The 16683-nt window shown below is 41.1% G+C and overlaps 1 protein-coding gene and 1 long non-coding RNA gene across 3 annotated transcripts in view; one reads left to right on the top strand and one right to left on the bottom strand.

Annotated features, from left to right (window-relative positions):
• Positions 1 to 16683, bottom strand: part of LOC137324915 (adhesion G-protein coupled receptor D2) — a 257856-nt gene that overhangs the window by 123522 nt on the left and 117651 nt on the right. The gene's annotated exons all lie outside the window — the stretch shown is intronic.
• Positions 134 to 15960, top strand: LOC137325040 (uncharacterized). Of its 2 annotated transcripts, none has more exons than XR_010963785.1 (2): positions 134 to 438; positions 14537 to 15960. It is a non-coding gene; the product is annotated as an uncharacterized lncRNA (long non-coding RNA). The 2 variants fall into 2 exon arrangements; XR_010963784.1 differs by having other exon boundaries at positions 134 to 580.

Raw genomic sequence — 16683 nt, 5'->3', positions numbered from 1 at the left:
TTGCGGACCTTGAAAGGAACAGGTCCCATTGAATCTACCACCACAATTAGTACAATCGGTTTTGATGCAGAATCTCATTAGTATGAATAACAGGGCAGTTATATTGCACATTTTGCACCACTGCAAAGTTAAAACCAGTTCACAGTAACGCAAAATGCGTCGCATAAATTCAGCTGAACCTGCATCCATTCAAGATTTTGCACCACTTTGAGTGTCAGCTCGACTCAGCTGATAGCACTCTCGTCTGAGTCAGAAGGTCATGGGTTCAAGCCCCACTCCAGGATTTGAGCACATATTCTAGGCTGACACTTCAGTGCAGTAATGAGGGAATGCTATATTGTCAGACGTGATGTCCTTCAGATGAGCTGTTAATCCGAGGCCTGCCTACCAATTCAGGTGGACATAAAAAGTTCCATGGCACTATTCGACAAAGAGCAGGTGAGTTCTCCTAGTATCCTGATCAACATTCCTTCCTCAACCAACATCATCAATAAAAAGATTAACTAGTCATTCATCCCATTTACTGTTGTGGATCCTTACAGTGCACAACTTGGCTACCATGTTTATCTACACAACAACGGTAAGTAATTAATTGTGAAGTGCTTTAGGACAAGGCTAAGTGCAAGATTTCTTTAATTTCAGATGTGAAATCACCTCCAAGGTGTAGTCTCACAGCACTTTGTCTTCACACCAGTTGGAATTTAACTCCATCATGCACTAACTTTATCTTAAATTTAAAAATCACCTCTAAAATTTTAATGTTAATAAAGAACTAACTAAATTGTCTGCTCTTTAACAGCATTAGATAGGTGACTGGCACTCGGATAGCAATTTGAGAGCAGTGCTGAGGCAACAGAATAATTTGGTACTGCCAGCTCACATCACTCTCAAAATTGTACTAGTGTAAGACCAGTAGGTGCTGTATACTGTAGCCAAACAAATGAGCAGTAAATAAAAGTCTAAGAATGTTTACTACAGAATAAATAATCAACTAAACAAGCCAAGCTTTAGGTAGAAAGCTGACATATTTTCATATGATACTACAGTACCTTAACATTTGAGCAGCATCATTAAGAATTGTATTATTGATCCTAATGTTTAAAATGACTAGAATGTAAAAGGTGCCTCTTCAAATGGTAGAAGAGTAATTATGTGTACAGTTCTGTACACCGCACCTTAAAGAGGCCTGGGAAGGAGCGCAGCGCAGATTCACAGACTGTTACCAGGGCTCCAAGGGTTAAATTATGAGGAGAGTTTACATAAATTAGGCTTGTATTCACTGGAATATAGAAGGCTAGGGGGTGATTTGATTGTGGCTTTTAGGATTTTGAAAATAATTGATAGAGTAGATAGAGAGAAACTTGTTCCGCTAGTGGGGGAGTCTAGGACAAGGGGACATAACCTTAAAATCAGAGCCAGGCCATTCAGGAGAGAAGTTAGGAAACACTTCTTCACGCAAAGGATGGTAGAAGTGTGGAACACTCTCCCACAAAGAGCAGTAGATGCGAGCTCAATTCATAATTTTAAATCTGAGATCGATAGATTTTTGCTAGCCAAGGGTATTAAGGGATATGGAGTCAAGGCAGGTAAATGGAGTTCGGATACAGATCAACCATGATCTCATTGAATGGGGGAACAGGTTCGAGGGGCTGATAGCCTACTCCTATTCCTTTGTTCCGATATGTAATCAAGGAGTTCTGTATTATGAGCCCTAATGTTAAGGACTGGAATAGTTAAACGCAATAACACAACAGCGTGTTACATGATATAATTCTATCAAAAGCTACCAATATTCTTCCTGATCATTCTTTACTTAGAAGGATTTGCACTGCATTGAATGACCAAAACGGAAGCAATGGCCTGGATTTTTACTCCGAGCCATGGAGAGAGCAGGGGTGGGAGGGGGGGGGGGTGGTGGAGGGAGGATTTTGGGATGGGAAACCTGGAAGTATGCGTTTTCCAGACATCCTGGCAATTTTGACATCAGGTAAGCGTGTTGGGCCTGGAGGAGACACTCCTGCTCGCCCTGGCCCACAAGCAGTGCAATAAAGACCTGTTGATCCAGCCCTTCTCACCTCCTTTTATGTGGTGGGAATCAGAAGGCCTGGGAATCCCGGACCCCAGGGGTTAAAAATAAAAAAGCTATTAAAATGGAGGCTCGCAGCCTCGTTCAAAGTGTTCACTGCCCAACCCGCTTCCTGAGAGCACGCGCCCCCGTTAAAACCGGAAGAGGGCGGGTAGGAGGTGAGTTGGGATCGGGTTTTACATTTTTACCGTCCCAACCGCCCTCACCCCACCCATCCTTGAGGGTTAAAATTACCCCCAATGTCTTCACTCCAGTTGATTCACAGGTCAAATACAGTTCACCTCAACTCATTTCTTTTTCTAAAACGATTTTTGTTTCTATTTATTTTATAATGGATTTTTTGTCATTCCATTAAATTGCAGCAACTAAAATGTTAAAGCAGAACATATTACGACCAGGTTACTTAGCTAGCCAAAGCCCTGGTGAATGGGATGAGGTATCTCAGGAGGTCGGCCACTTCACAACTGACTGGTAAACCTGTGCTTTTGCTGTTCTTAGCAACACCGACAATTTTGCTGAATTTGTAAAACCAAGTGCACCTTGAAATTGTAGGTCATCATTACCCCTTAATATTATGTTTTCTTACCATTACATATTTGTTCAAATTTTTACATAAACTTTGAGTAGCAGCAACAGTGCAGCACCTCACATACTTTCTCCAACACCACCAGCTGCAAACTGCAGAAAGCTGCTGTTAATGAATATAACCCAAAGTCAGGATCAAGCCAGGTAGTTGGTAAAAGTCTGCATGCAGTCTATTGACACATATTTCTAACTGATGTAGATAAATTAATGACAGCCAATGCATTGATGAGTATTGACGCAGTTTGGTTAACAACCGGGTGCTTGGTTTTGTGTAGTCACTCCCAAATGCTCATAATGTTAGGTCGTTAATTTTTTTTTATTCGTTCATGGGATGTCGTCCTCGCTGGCAAGGCCATCATTTATTGCCCATCCCTAATTACCCTTGAGAAGGTGGTGGTGAGCCGCCTTCTTGAACCACTGCAGTCCATGTAGTGAAGGTTCTCCCACAGTATTGTTAGGTAGGGAGTTCCAGGATTTTGACCCAGCGACGATGAAGGAACGGCGATATATTTCCAAGTCATGTGACTTGGAGGGGAACGTGCAGGTGGTGTTGTTCCTATGTACCTGCTGCTCTTGTCCTTCTAGGTGGTAAAGGTCGTGGGTTTGGGAGGTGCTGTCGAAGAAGCCTTGGCGAGTTGCTGCAGTGCATCCTGTGGATGGTACACACTGCAGCCACTGTGCACCGGTGGTGAAGGGCGTGAATGTTTCGGGTGGTGGATGGGGTGCCAATCAAGCGGGCTGCTTTGTCCTGGATGGTGTCGAGCTTCTTGAGTGTTGTTGGAGCTGCACTCATCCAGGCAAGTGGAGAGTATTCCATCACACTCCTGACTTGTGCCTTGTAGATGGTGGAAAGACTTTGGGGAGTCAGGAGGCAAGTCACTCGCCACAGAATACCCAGCCTCTGACCTGCTCTTGTAGCCACAGTATTTATATGGCTGGTCCAGTTAAGTTTCTGGTCAATGGTGACCCCCAGGATGTTGATGGTGGGGATTCGGCGATGGTAATGCCACTGAGAGGTGGTTAGACCCCCTCTTGTTGGAGATGGTCATTGCCTGGCACTTGTCTGGCGCGAACATTAAACTAGTGTAGCCAGGGTTTCCCCCATCTTTTTTCCCCTGGGTCGCTTAGTAAACTGATTTGTTCAATCAGTAGATGTCCACTAACGAATCTAGCTCACGAAGACCATGTACATCAATTAAACACTGACAGGATCATCTGTCATCCTTGAACTATGTGTGCTGTGGTATTCTCAGTCCTCTCTTTCCCCTCCATCACTGTACTGTAAAGATTTTGCAAGGCATGAAGAATCCAGTGCTGTTGCTGCTCTATTGCACTGTGTCTGCAATGTAATCTGCTCTTCCACCATTTTTTTTTGGTATAACACATGTAGTGGAAGTGCTGCTGTTACATGACAGATCTATTTAGTCACATTAGTGTCTATCCTACAGTAAGTTGAAATTGATATAGTGAACCCTCTATATTCAAAGGGGAAAAAGCTGAAATTATAGTTTCCAGTAGAGCTGGCCTTTGTATATTTATCCATGGAGGGCAATTAATTTAGCATCTTTTAGTGATGATAAATTCATATTTATAAGACACCTTTGTACATCATTGTTTAGATATTTTAAAATTGGCATTTAATTGCTGAATATAGTCTCACTCTGGAATTTTATAACATTCAGTACATATGTGAAACAGAAATCCCAGCAGCTAATTAAGCTCCAAGCAATTTCACAACTAAAGCCTGAGGGTACACATGATATTAACAGATGATTATATGCATATCCTTTGAGTGGGTGCTGTTCTTTACAAGTTGAAAGAATCTCAAAGTGCCATTGTCTAAAGTTAAATGCAGTTATCAATCACAGTATTACAGTTGGACAAATGCCCCTCATCATCTCTATTTATGCAAGAACGTCTATTGTCTGGTAACTGTTTGTTACCTTGTCCAATACCTAGTTTTGACAAATGTTACCTGATTTGTTAGACTCTCCACTAGTTAAAAGAATAATTCTTACCCGTGCTATTACAATGCAAAGTTTCAGAATTCAGATGGCACTTCTGAAAAATTAGGCAACAGATTAGCCACCCAAAAACAATGGGTCGTTTAATGGTCTTGGTTTATATCATAATCAGCATTCAAAAGAAAATTGCTAGCCAGCCCAACAGAAGTGAAGAAAAGAACACTTTATAAAAACCCAAAGCAATTCGCACTCAACTTAGTTTGAGGAAGTAGAAGCATTACTTCAACAATCCAGAACTACTCCTTGCACGTTATAAAGAGAAATATCAAACATCGTCCCTCTAACTTCATCCCCTGAGGTAAATATCTCCAGACAAAATACTTAATCAACCCAGACAACCTACAAAAATAAGGAGGCTAATCAGTAATCCGTCAATAATCAAACAACAGGCCTGTATAGAAAGTATACAAGATGAGACAAAGATAATAAGAGGTCATAGTCATCGAGAGCATGACACAGAATTGAGTTGCTACAGACCATACAGGACTAAAAAGGAATAGGATCTGGAGATATGAGACAAAACTGAGAGCCATAGCAATGAACTTCGAACTGCAGTCACATCACTGAATTGTTCAACATTGTTCTGTGATTTATAAATGCGAGAGGTTCGAGGATTTCTTGACATTCACCTGAGGAAGGAGGAAGCCTCCGAAAGCTTGTGAATTTTAAAATAAAATTGTTGGACTATAACTTGGTGTTGTAAAATTGTTTACAATTGTCAACCCCAGTCCATCACCGGCATCTCCACATCATCATTGAATAAGACAGTGTAAAAGAAAGCAAGTGGGATTGAGATATATGTCAGGATGGCAAGACATTGTCTTGCTGGGAACTAAAACAAGCCTGGGTGGGATCCAGCTCTTCAATGAATTCTTCAATTGAGAGTGCTCCCATACTTCATCAGGAAAGGAGGACACTGGTCTTGTGAGGGAGAGGCATAATCAACACCTCCTCCTTTGCACCTTCCCGAGTGTGTACACCCCATTTCTCAATTTCCTCCTGACAAGTGGTCCTCTCCCAGTTCCTAATTGCTAGAGAAGTGAAAAAAAAATAGAAACTTCAGTGAAAGTAAAAACATTTAGTAAGAGAAAGATGCTTATGTCCAATAAACTGCCACTGGTGGTGGAAAGACAATCTTTTCAATACCATGTAATGAGAGATCAATCTGTGTCCTGAAAGATATGCTCACTTCTCTGGCAGTGATCACTTAAAATTCTTGTATTGAAAATCTGGACAAGGAGAGCCCATCTTATCCTTACTCCATTATGAGGAAGTTATTTCTTCAGCATGTTGCTAACTGGACTGTATGCTTGTTCGCCCTTCTCATCTATTAGAGTGTCCTTTTGGGGTGTATGTCTTTAGTGGAGCATTCAATTTTCTTTTATTGACACCAAGTCAATAGCTGTATGAAATGTCACAGAAATTGCTGAAAAAGAACTAAGCATGGTACACAATTTTCATGTGTCTAATTAAACCGCATAAACTCAGATTTAATTCCATATACAGTATCACAGATTCTTTTAAAATAATAAGGGGCTAAATTCATTAGTGCCCAAAACTGGCCGTGATCTGTATGGTGTGCAGCCAAGGCACGTCAGAACAGAAGGGCCCAAGAACCGTCCTAAATTTGTCCTAAGGCTTCATCATCATAATTGCGGAGAGCTGCGGGCACCAATTGGACACCCAGATGCAGCATGTGGGTCCGGGGCCTTCGAATTTTAGCCAGCTGGGACGCGGGTCAAGGCACACAGGTGGAATGGTGGGGGGGGGGCAGAGATGGGGACAGAGACAATCAGGAGACAGCGGCTGCAGTATTAATATGGAAGTAGGAGGAGCACTCCTGCTCCTCCTGGCACCACATTAAGGTAAGTTTAAAAAAAAACTTTCCTGCAGGCTTCGTCTGCTTCCCCAGCGGTCCCTTTATGGACCAATGGTTTGGCTGCTATAGAGCCTGAAAAAGAAAGTTGAAGCTTGCGGCAAAGCAAGCTCTGACTACTTTTCACCAATTTCAGGAACGGGTCCGGAACTGGGCGCAGCTTTGGTAGCCGCCTAAAAAGCGGCCCTGCCAATTTTAGCAGTGGCCCGCGTGCCCATATAAATCGTAAAACGGACGCAACAATGTTGACTATAGGCCCCAGAATACATTATCCACCTACGTCAGGATTTTAAAACACTGATGTTTCTTCAACATAATTCATTACAACTGTATTTCAATAAATATTTTCAACAGAGAAAGTGCCAGTGCACACCAATGATTTGTAAATCTCCTGATTAACAAGACTCATTTGATTTAATGAGTTCCAAATCAATAGTATAGTTGTTTGCCAGACACTCACTATCTGGGTCCTGAAATAACGTATTACTTAAATGTATCTACTCAGGAACTCTATATGTCTACACAAAAACTCTATATGGGTAGCACAAGAAATAGTGTTACAACTGTTTTAAATGTTAACACTCAAATGCTTTAAGTAATACAGTAATTTTGCACTGAAATTATTGAGGTTTGTGTCAAATTTGATGCCCAACCAATTTTATTTCATGCGTTGGGTGTCCTGTATAAATTTCACAATTTCAGTTGCCAATCTTCTTTTTATCTGCAATCTTCCTCTCTCTCGTGAGCAAGCTCTAGAAATCGATGCCTTACTCCACCCCAAGATTTCCTCAGCAGAATAAACTTCCTTCATCCCCTTTATTGCCAACGGCATTTCAATTTGCTTCAGGATGAAAGTTGCCATCATCTGGCATATGTGCCAACACGAATTTCTAGCAAAATTGGTATCATTCGCTTAACAATCATTAGCCTCAACCCAATGTTTCTATAATTACAAATTATGTTAAACTACAACTTTTAGAGTTAACTCATAACTCCAGCACACGCTAAATTGAAGAGATGAACATTCTATTATTTGCAGTTGTTACAGCTGTGTGATATCTCTAGCTAACATTAAATTCATTGTCAATCAGTTTCTAGTTAGTGAACTAATTCACACTAAGTCACGAATGTGCAAACATGTACTTCCCTTCAATGAACACATTCAGAATAATTAGTCATCTCCCTTTTCTGATTATCTGTGGTCAATCTTGGAAGTTTAAGGAAAAAAACAAAAGACTTTGAGTGTGGCCTTTGTCAGTGAGAGCATCTTGCATTAATTGGAGTAGATAGGAACATTTTCTTCTTGAGTACACAAAGCTCAAAACTGCCTTCCAGATGCCCAGCTTTTATTTTGTTGATTAAACATCACTTCTAACAATCAACATACAATAAAAAATGCATTTAAATAATAGAACAGAATCCTTTATTACTAGTAATTTACTTCAATAAAAACTGCAGCACTATGATATTTTTTCATAGCATAAAATGTTACTTCAAGTCACATCAAGCTGAGCAAAATACAATGAATTAGATATATTATGATTAAATATAATAACTGTGACCATACATGCTATAAACCTTCACAGAATCTATTCAACCATGTAGTAATTCCCAAAGCTTCGCTATAATGTAGAGCACAAATATTTCTGTTCAAATTTGATGTGATATATCAGTGAAGCATTTACTGCTAAAAAGAGATTGAGAGCAAATGTATCTTCCGCCACTATGAATAAAAGCCCTAGTTTCTCATTACTTTGTGACAAGACCCAGGAATTCACTTTAGTTTTCATTTAGGCTTTCTGCCTCAGTTTATGGATGTATGCCTTCATGCTTTTATTCCTTCTTCGCTTCACACATATGTAATAAATGATTATAAATTTCCACAGACGACCGCCTCTCTTCCTCACTCACACTAAGTGCACAAACTTCGAAAGTTGCAAGTAAAACTCAACAAACAGATTTATTTATGATGTTGTCCTTGGTAACCGAAATTTCAATGTACTGATGAAAAGTATGATTAAAGACAGAGAGTGCCACGACAAGGAGAGCCAGGGACAAGTTTCTATTTTTCACTGCAAATATATAATAGCAATTGACACTGGTTTCATACGGAATTCACCAACTACAGTGATGGAAAGAAACTGGAGATGTAAATGGCCGTTTGCTCTTTTTAAAAAAAATTCCTATTGCAAACATTTTACATCCATCAAACAGCACTCAGGGTGAGTGACACCATATCAGTTTATCAAATTAGTGTTCAAATTATGTATAACTCATCTCAATACTGCATCTACATAATCACGAGTCACAGCCTTGCAGTTATCTTATGACAGATTAAAAAGTAGCCATTGTTCACAATTCTGTGTACTAATCATAATCGAAAGTCTAATTGTTACTAATTCCATAACAACATCTTAAAATTTTTGATACTTATTTTTATCAAAATTATAGTGATGCAGAGTACTTTTCTTGAGATTTTCTCTGACATGCTGATCAGTAAATTAGTACACAATTCTTCTTTGATTTGTTTTTCAATTGTCCTTTCTTCACCCCCGCCCCACCCCCACCCGCCATCCATGCTGTTAATAACCAAAGAGGGTGAGTGGAGAGACTTTTCCCCGACTCCTGAAGTAGGGTGTAACAGTTTTTCTTTCCAACCATTAGGAACTTTGCCCCTTGCAGTATTTCAGGGGGCTGTAGTTGTTGTACACATTAATTAACGTCAGTTGGCAGTGTCCCAAATTGAAAATCCAAAGTGACCTGAATAGTCCAGTTTAGGCATGATCCTGAAAACCCACGTACTTAACTTGGAACACTTAGTGTAAAGAAGGAAATAATGTCTCTCTGTGCCAGTGTGGCCCACGATACATCGCCATCATCTTGAAAGATGAGCAATGGGCACTTGAAACTGCAACCCTGGCCAAAATAAACTGTGGAAGGTGGTGTGCTTTTTTAAAAAACATGTTTTACTCAGCTGACGGACTCTGGTGAGGAAAGATGTTATCTGGGTCCATGGGATTTGGGAGGGGGTAGGATGTGTTCAAGTGCTGGTATCTGTATATGATCATTGGTGAATGTGACACAGACAACCTTGCTCTTAAAAAAAAGAGATCCCCATGATCTAGTGGAAAGTAACCAATAGGTGGTGGCCTAGTGCTGACCTGTGTCATGATCTCAGACTCTCTTTGGGGTCTGGAGGGAAAATGGTGAGTATATGTGAACCAGCTCGAATTTTTGAGAATGGTCTTTGACTCCACTTTTTAAATTCCTGAATTTAGAGACTGATCTATGCAGTCGGTTAACAGATTGCACTTTTATCTCTGGATGCAGAGCTTGATGGGATCAAAGTGTCTCTCTCTGCTGACTATAAACAACCTAATAAAATGAGTCTACTGAATCTCAGCACAACCTCCAATGTCCAATGTAAGTGTTCATGTCATGAAATTGCCAATAATTCAGCGTTAATTTATATTAACCAATATTAAATTGGCAGTCTCACTCAGAGAAGGGACAAGGATAGTTGGTGTGGGAGATGGTGCAATACAAGGTGCTCTTGTGAGGTTGGGCTTAAAGCATATTGTTGGGTAGATACAGGCAGCTTTGTTAACATTTGTCTTGGGCTGTGCAGCAAAAACAAAAGCAACAGCACACTCATATAACCCTCTTCATGTAAAAGAGTATCTGAAAGCACTTTATAAAAAGGAGAGGACACTGAGCAGGAGGTATAGAAACATGGCAGGGGAGAGGGAGAGACCAAAAAAAGGGTTAAAGAATTAGGCTTTTAAGAGGCTCTTTAAAAGCAGGAAGAGAGGTGCAAAGGCAAAGTGCTTTTGGGAGAGAGTTGCAGAGTGCAGGAGCCCAATGGCTGAAGGATTGGACTTCAATAATAGTGCAGGGGCAGGGGACAAGTCATAATCCTGTTTGTACCAGCTTGGGAGTGCTTGATAGTGATAGTGGGTGCCCAAAGAGTAAAGATGTTCTAGTCCCCAGCACACACACCTTCACCCTGATCAGCAAAAAAAAAACAAAATTTCACCTCAAAATTTAATACTTAAATTTAAAATAAATACTTGAATTTTGGGCACTTTGAGGTGAGGGCTTAAAACCAAAACCTAAGTGCTTGGCCCTGCTCCGATGAGAATGAAACACCTAAACTGGCAGAGTACCTGACCGTGCCAATTGTACAGTGTTTTGAATACTGTTGCTATCTACGCAGTTTAAAGACACAAAACAATTAGATTCTGGGGACATACAAAGCAGCAAAACATCCAAAGTCATTCCAATGGCACGACAAACAGCGAAAGCATCGTTTAATATCACTGAGCTTAGAGTGCAATAATGCTCCTAAATTAACTCATGTTATAATGTAGAAAAGGCCTTTCATATCTTTTTCAGCAACCCATTACTCCAAAGAAGTCCTCTCCCTACCAATCCATCACCGAGATATGCAGATACATTTTTTTCTATGTTTGAAAAGTCTGATATAGCTATAATTTTCATATTTTTAAAATCAAAGTTTTTGAACTGATCATGGCTTCCAAATACTTAGTTACAGCCATCTCAGAAGCTTTTGAAATAAAGCTACAAATTGCTAGCATGGTACTACAAACAAAAAGCAGATACGTGATATAGATCACATGACTAGGAGAGCGTTACCCTGGGGTGTGCAGGCCTATAGCGATTATTGGGTTATTTGGCACATGGTTGACAACTGAGTTATGGCTTCAGTAAGTTTAAAATCAGCCCACGCAGAACAACAGAAATGGATGCAACAGCTTTAAGACTCGACTGTAACTAAAATATTTTCGGTTATTCTGTGTCAATTTTTATAAACAATAGAAAAATTAGAGCCATTTATCATTATTTTACAACCCAACCATTTACGGCCGCATTCTCCATGTTCTATTTAGTGCCTGAACTTTCTTCCTGGCATTCTACCTAAATGGTTGTGACAATGAACATATGGAGGCAATTGTTAAAAAGTGCTAGAGAGGTTAAATGCTGTGAAAGAGTTCAAACTTTATGTAAAGGACACAGTAATGCCTTTGACCCTTCTCACAAAAACACATTAATCACGGCATTTGCATGCTTTTAACCTAACTTTTCAAAGCCTGCAAAGAGTGTTTTCAGTCAATTATAAGTTTCAAGTTGAAATATTACAGAGCCCTGACTTAGGAGCAGCAAATTTTCTGAGACATTTTGTTAAGTGAGTCATCACTCAGACAGAAATTATTCAATGATCAGTGATATAAAATGCATTAACTGGCTAAATGTCTGCAAAGCTACAGTTTTTTAAAAAAAAACATAGGCCTAGAAATTTGGGGGCGACCATTCATGGGTGTGCAGGGGACGCTGGGTATGATCCCTGCACATGAATGGTGAGGTCTAAGAAGCCCCCGATATTAGGCCTCATTAACATCAAAGCCGGTGTGGCAGGAGGAGCCCCCTGGCGAAGAGTTAACCGAGATTGTGCCACTGCAGCGGCCCTCGGGTAAGTGAAGGGCGGGGTGCAGAAACGGAAGACGGGGAGGGAGATCGGGGGCTGGAACTGGAAGAGATCGGGCGTCAGGGAGGGATTGGTGTCGGAGGGGGAAAAGAGATCGGGCCTCGGTTGGGGTGGGGGGGGGTGAAATCGGTGGCCGGGAGGTGGGTGTGGAGGTTGGTAGCCGGGGAAGTGGGGGGGGGGGGGGGCGGAGGGGGGTGTGGAGGGTGGTGTATCCCACGTTCCTTTAACGTGGAGCCGGGAGGAGCACTGCTGTTCCCCCACTCCACATTCAGGTAGGTATGGGGACCTTCCTGCAGGTTAGTGCCACGTTGTGCGTGGTCTGTGCAGAATGTGCAGGGCTCTAATTTAAATAAATTATTTCTCCCTTTAAATGTTCCCAACGTGTGCTCCTAGCACCAGCAGAACCACCTTATCCAATACGGTGGGCAGCGCACTTCTGGCCAGTAATGTGTGCAGCCGAATTTGTAGGCCATTATGTTTGATTGCCGTTCACAAGCATGAAGTCCAGCTTCCAGTATTACAGGAATCTTTTGATAGTGGACAGCTAACTCAACACAAGACAGGGAAAGGACCTAGAACTTAAAATCATATGGCACAGAAGGAGGCCATTCAGCCCATCGTGGCGAGTCTTTGAAAGAGCTATCCAATTAGTCCCACTCCCATGCTATTTCCCCATAGCATTGAAAATTTTTCCTTTTTCATGTATATATTCAATTCCCTTTTGAAAGTTACTATTGAATCTGCTTCTGCCACCCTTTGAGATAGTGCAGTCCAAATCATAACAACTCGCTGCGTCAAAAAAATTCTCCTAATTTCCCCTCTGGTTCTTTTGCCAATTACTGTAAATCTGTGCGCTCTGGTTATCGACCCGCCTGCCAGTGGAAACAGTTTCTCCCTAACTGCTCTATCAAAACCCTTCATGATTTTGAACTATTAAATCTCCCCTTAACCTTCTCTGCTCTAAGGAGAACAATCCCAGCTCCTCTAATCTTTCCACATAACTGAAGTCCCTCATCCCTGATACCTGACCCTGGTAAATGTCTTTAGGTATACTAAGCAACTGAGGGTTGTGTATAGTAGATATCGAGGATTGTGTGTAATAAGGGATTGAGCTACCCGACACTCTAAAGGAAAGGAGACCAGCGGAATTAGATCACCTGGAGCACAGGGGCATTGACCAGAGCGACTGAGCAAGCCTGACCATGCCCAATGATCTCAGTACCTGCTCCAACGAACGTGAAAGAGTTGCAGTCTTTGACTAGACCTATTTCTCTAGGGAGAAATAGGTCTAGTCAATTATTACCAAAACTTTGTTCCCAACATGTTGATAGTCGCATACCCGTTCAGTAGACTCCTTCATGAGAATATAAAGTGGGAGCGGTCGAAGGACTGTCAGAGTAGTTTTGAATAGCTGAACATGTAAGTGCAACGTTATTGAGGCATTCCAACCCTAATTTGCCACTGATTTCATCAGTTGATGCGTCTTAAGTGGGATTAGGAGCTGTGATTTCTCACCTATACCCTAACGGCTCCAAACGACCGATAGCATTGACCTCCCGTACTCTAACTTCCTCAGAGACCAATTATTCAATATTTGGAGTGAAGAAATTTCACACATACCCACTCGGACGTCGTTTTGTTTTGTACACTGATCACAAGTCTTTGGCTTTCATATTTTCCCAAAACAGAGGGATACCTGAATTAGCTTCGATGAAAATTCAAAGATGGGCTATTCAATTATTAGCTTATCAGTATGACATCAAGTTTAAACCGTCGAATTCGAATGCCAATACTGATTTTTGTTGTCCCACCTACCTATATCAGGTTCACTTATTGCTGAAATTGTTTAATGAGCAGCTGGACTTGCTTTCCATCACGATCAGTAACATCTGTAATGATCCAGCGCATGACCCTGTACTATCCCATGTTATGTACTATGTGGTGAATGGCTGGCCTGATGATGGAGTTTTGCCAGCAGAACTATAGGGTAGATATCGAGCTGACTTGTCAATCAAAGATGGGTTAGTAGACTTTGTGTTGTTATCCCACCTAAATTCCAAATCCATATGTATGATCCAGGAACTACATGCCGGTCATCCTGTTATAATAAGAATTAAAGGATCAGCTAGAATGCGTATGTGGTGGTCTTCCCTAGATAACGACATGAGTGTCAAGCCGGTCAGATCTCCTTACTTCTAAAGCCTGCAGAAACCAATACTTGGCAATGGCTAACAAAACCATGTTGACTTCACCGAGCTGAAGATACAGAAGTTTTTTTTAAAATTTGTTTTGGTTTCTAATTCTACATGGCTAGAAGTGGTTCTGATGTCATCAACAGATGCAATGGTGACGATTGATGTGTTATGATCTTTGTTTGCCCGAACTGGACTTCCTGTTCAGCTGGTCTCTGATAATGGACCACCTTTCCAGTCATATAATTTTTCTCACTTTTTGAACAGGAATGATGCGCCTCATATTACTTCTTCACCCAGGCGATCACAGTCAAATGGGGAAATTGAGAGGCTTGTACTTACATTCAAAGAAGGCGTTACAGGATCCTGGCACCATGCAACTGAATTAGCTGTAGTTCTCTTGAGTTGTCATACAACGCATCATACCATTGAGGGTATGGCAGCTTCTGAGTTATTCGCTGGAAGGAAGTTACGGACTCATTTTGATATTTTTAAACCTGACATGGAATTTTAAATATCGAGAAGAAAACTAATGCGGAATCGGCAACTTCGAAGCAACATTGCGTGGGAGAAAGAGTACTACATCTCGATTTTCAGGGAAATGTGAAAAAATTTTGCCATTATTGTACAGATGATTGGAATGGATACGGTTTTATTTTTGGTGGGTGGTTTACTGTGGAAGTGTCATAAGAATCAATTACAAGAACTGCTATCGATCCACTGCCTTTGATGTGGTATTATCAAATTATGACTTCAAGTGTGACTACCGCCGATGCCTAGTCCATCAAACAGAATTGCTGTTACACCTCCTCAGACAGCTTCAGATATTTTGCCTACTCCCATGCGTACAAACCAACCACTGCCAGGATGTTGTTTGTGCTCCTGATTCTGGTGTAATCTTTCTGAGACGGTCTGCAAAGGAAGTTATGGAACCAGACTGTGTTGAAATCGAACCTGAGAAGTTACCAACTACTACCCTGTCATTAGTCCCAACTCACCCATTATGAAAGAAAGAACAAATTTGGATTTATATAGTGCCTTTCACAACCTCAGAACTTCCCAAAGTGCTTCACAGCCAATTATGTACTTCTTGAAGTGTAACCACTGTTGTAATGTAAGAAATGTGGCAGCCAATTTGCGCACAGCAAGGTCCCACAAACAGCAATGTGATAATGACCAGATAATCTGTTTTTTTAGTGATGTTGGTAGAGGGATAAATATTGGCCAGGACACCAGGGAGAACGCCCCTGCTCTTCTTCAAATAGTGCCATGGGACCTTTTACCTTCACCCGAGAGGACAGACAGGATCTTAGTTTAACATCTCAACCGAAGACAGCACCTCCAACAGTGCAGCACTCCCTCAATACTGCATTGGAGTGTCAGCCTAGATTTTGTGCTTAGGTTTCTGGAGTGGGACTTGAACCCACAGCCTTCTGACTCAGAGGCAAGAGTACTACCCACTGAACCACAGCTGACACCTACTTGAAGATATCCCCAAAGGTCAAGAAAACTCCAAATCATTTGAACTTGTAGGTGGTTATGAGTGTAGTGGTTTTCCTTCTGGTGTTAGCATAACCCATCTTTCTTGGGAACTACCTGCCACGATGTTTTTTTATATATTGTACAACATTTGTTTTATTGTAGAATGTGATTGCTGAATTTCTTTAACTGATAAAAAATATCTAAGATGATTGTTGTCACCTTGAAATGCTGAGGAAAGTGATATGAATTGTACATGAATATCGTGGACACTAGAGGGCAAGCATACTGTAAAAAAAAACCAGAGTCTGCTCAAGATACTGGTTAATATTTCCAGAGGAATGTTCCAGAATGAACTGAATAAAGCAGCAATTTAGGGTTGCCAACTCTGGTTGGATGTATTCCTGGAGGTTTCATCACAGAAACATAGGAACAGGAGGAGGCCATTCAGCCCCTCGAGCCTGTTAGTTATTCAACTAGATCACAGCTGATCTGTACCTCAACTCCATTTGCCCGGCTTTGTTCCATATCCCTGGAGACCCTTACCCAACAAAAATCTATTGATCTCAGTCTTGAAAGTGCCAACTAACCCCCAGCATTCACAACCTTTTGGGGGAGAGAGTACCAGATTTCCACTACCCTTTATGTAAAAAAGTGCTTCCTGATTTCACTCCTAAATGGCCTCTCATTTTAAGATTAGGCCCTTTTAACCTGGATTCCCCCACCAGAGGAAATAGTTTCTCTGTATCTACCCTATTGAATCCCTTAATGATTTAAAAAATTTGATGAGATCACCCCTTGGCCTTCTAAACTCAAGGGAATACAAACCAAGTTTCTGCATTCTGTCCTCATAATTAAACCCTTTAAGACCTGGTATAATTTTGGTAAATCTGCGGGATACACCTTCCAAGGCCAATATATATTTCCTGAGGTGC

Source organism: Heptranchias perlo, chromosome 9, assembly GCF_035084215.1.
Source record: "Heptranchias perlo isolate sHepPer1 chromosome 9, sHepPer1.hap1, whole genome shotgun sequence".
Taxonomy (NCBI): domain Eukaryota; kingdom Metazoa; phylum Chordata; class Chondrichthyes; order Hexanchiformes; family Hexanchidae; genus Heptranchias; species Heptranchias perlo.
This window is presented reverse-complemented; position numbering and strand designations above follow the sequence as displayed.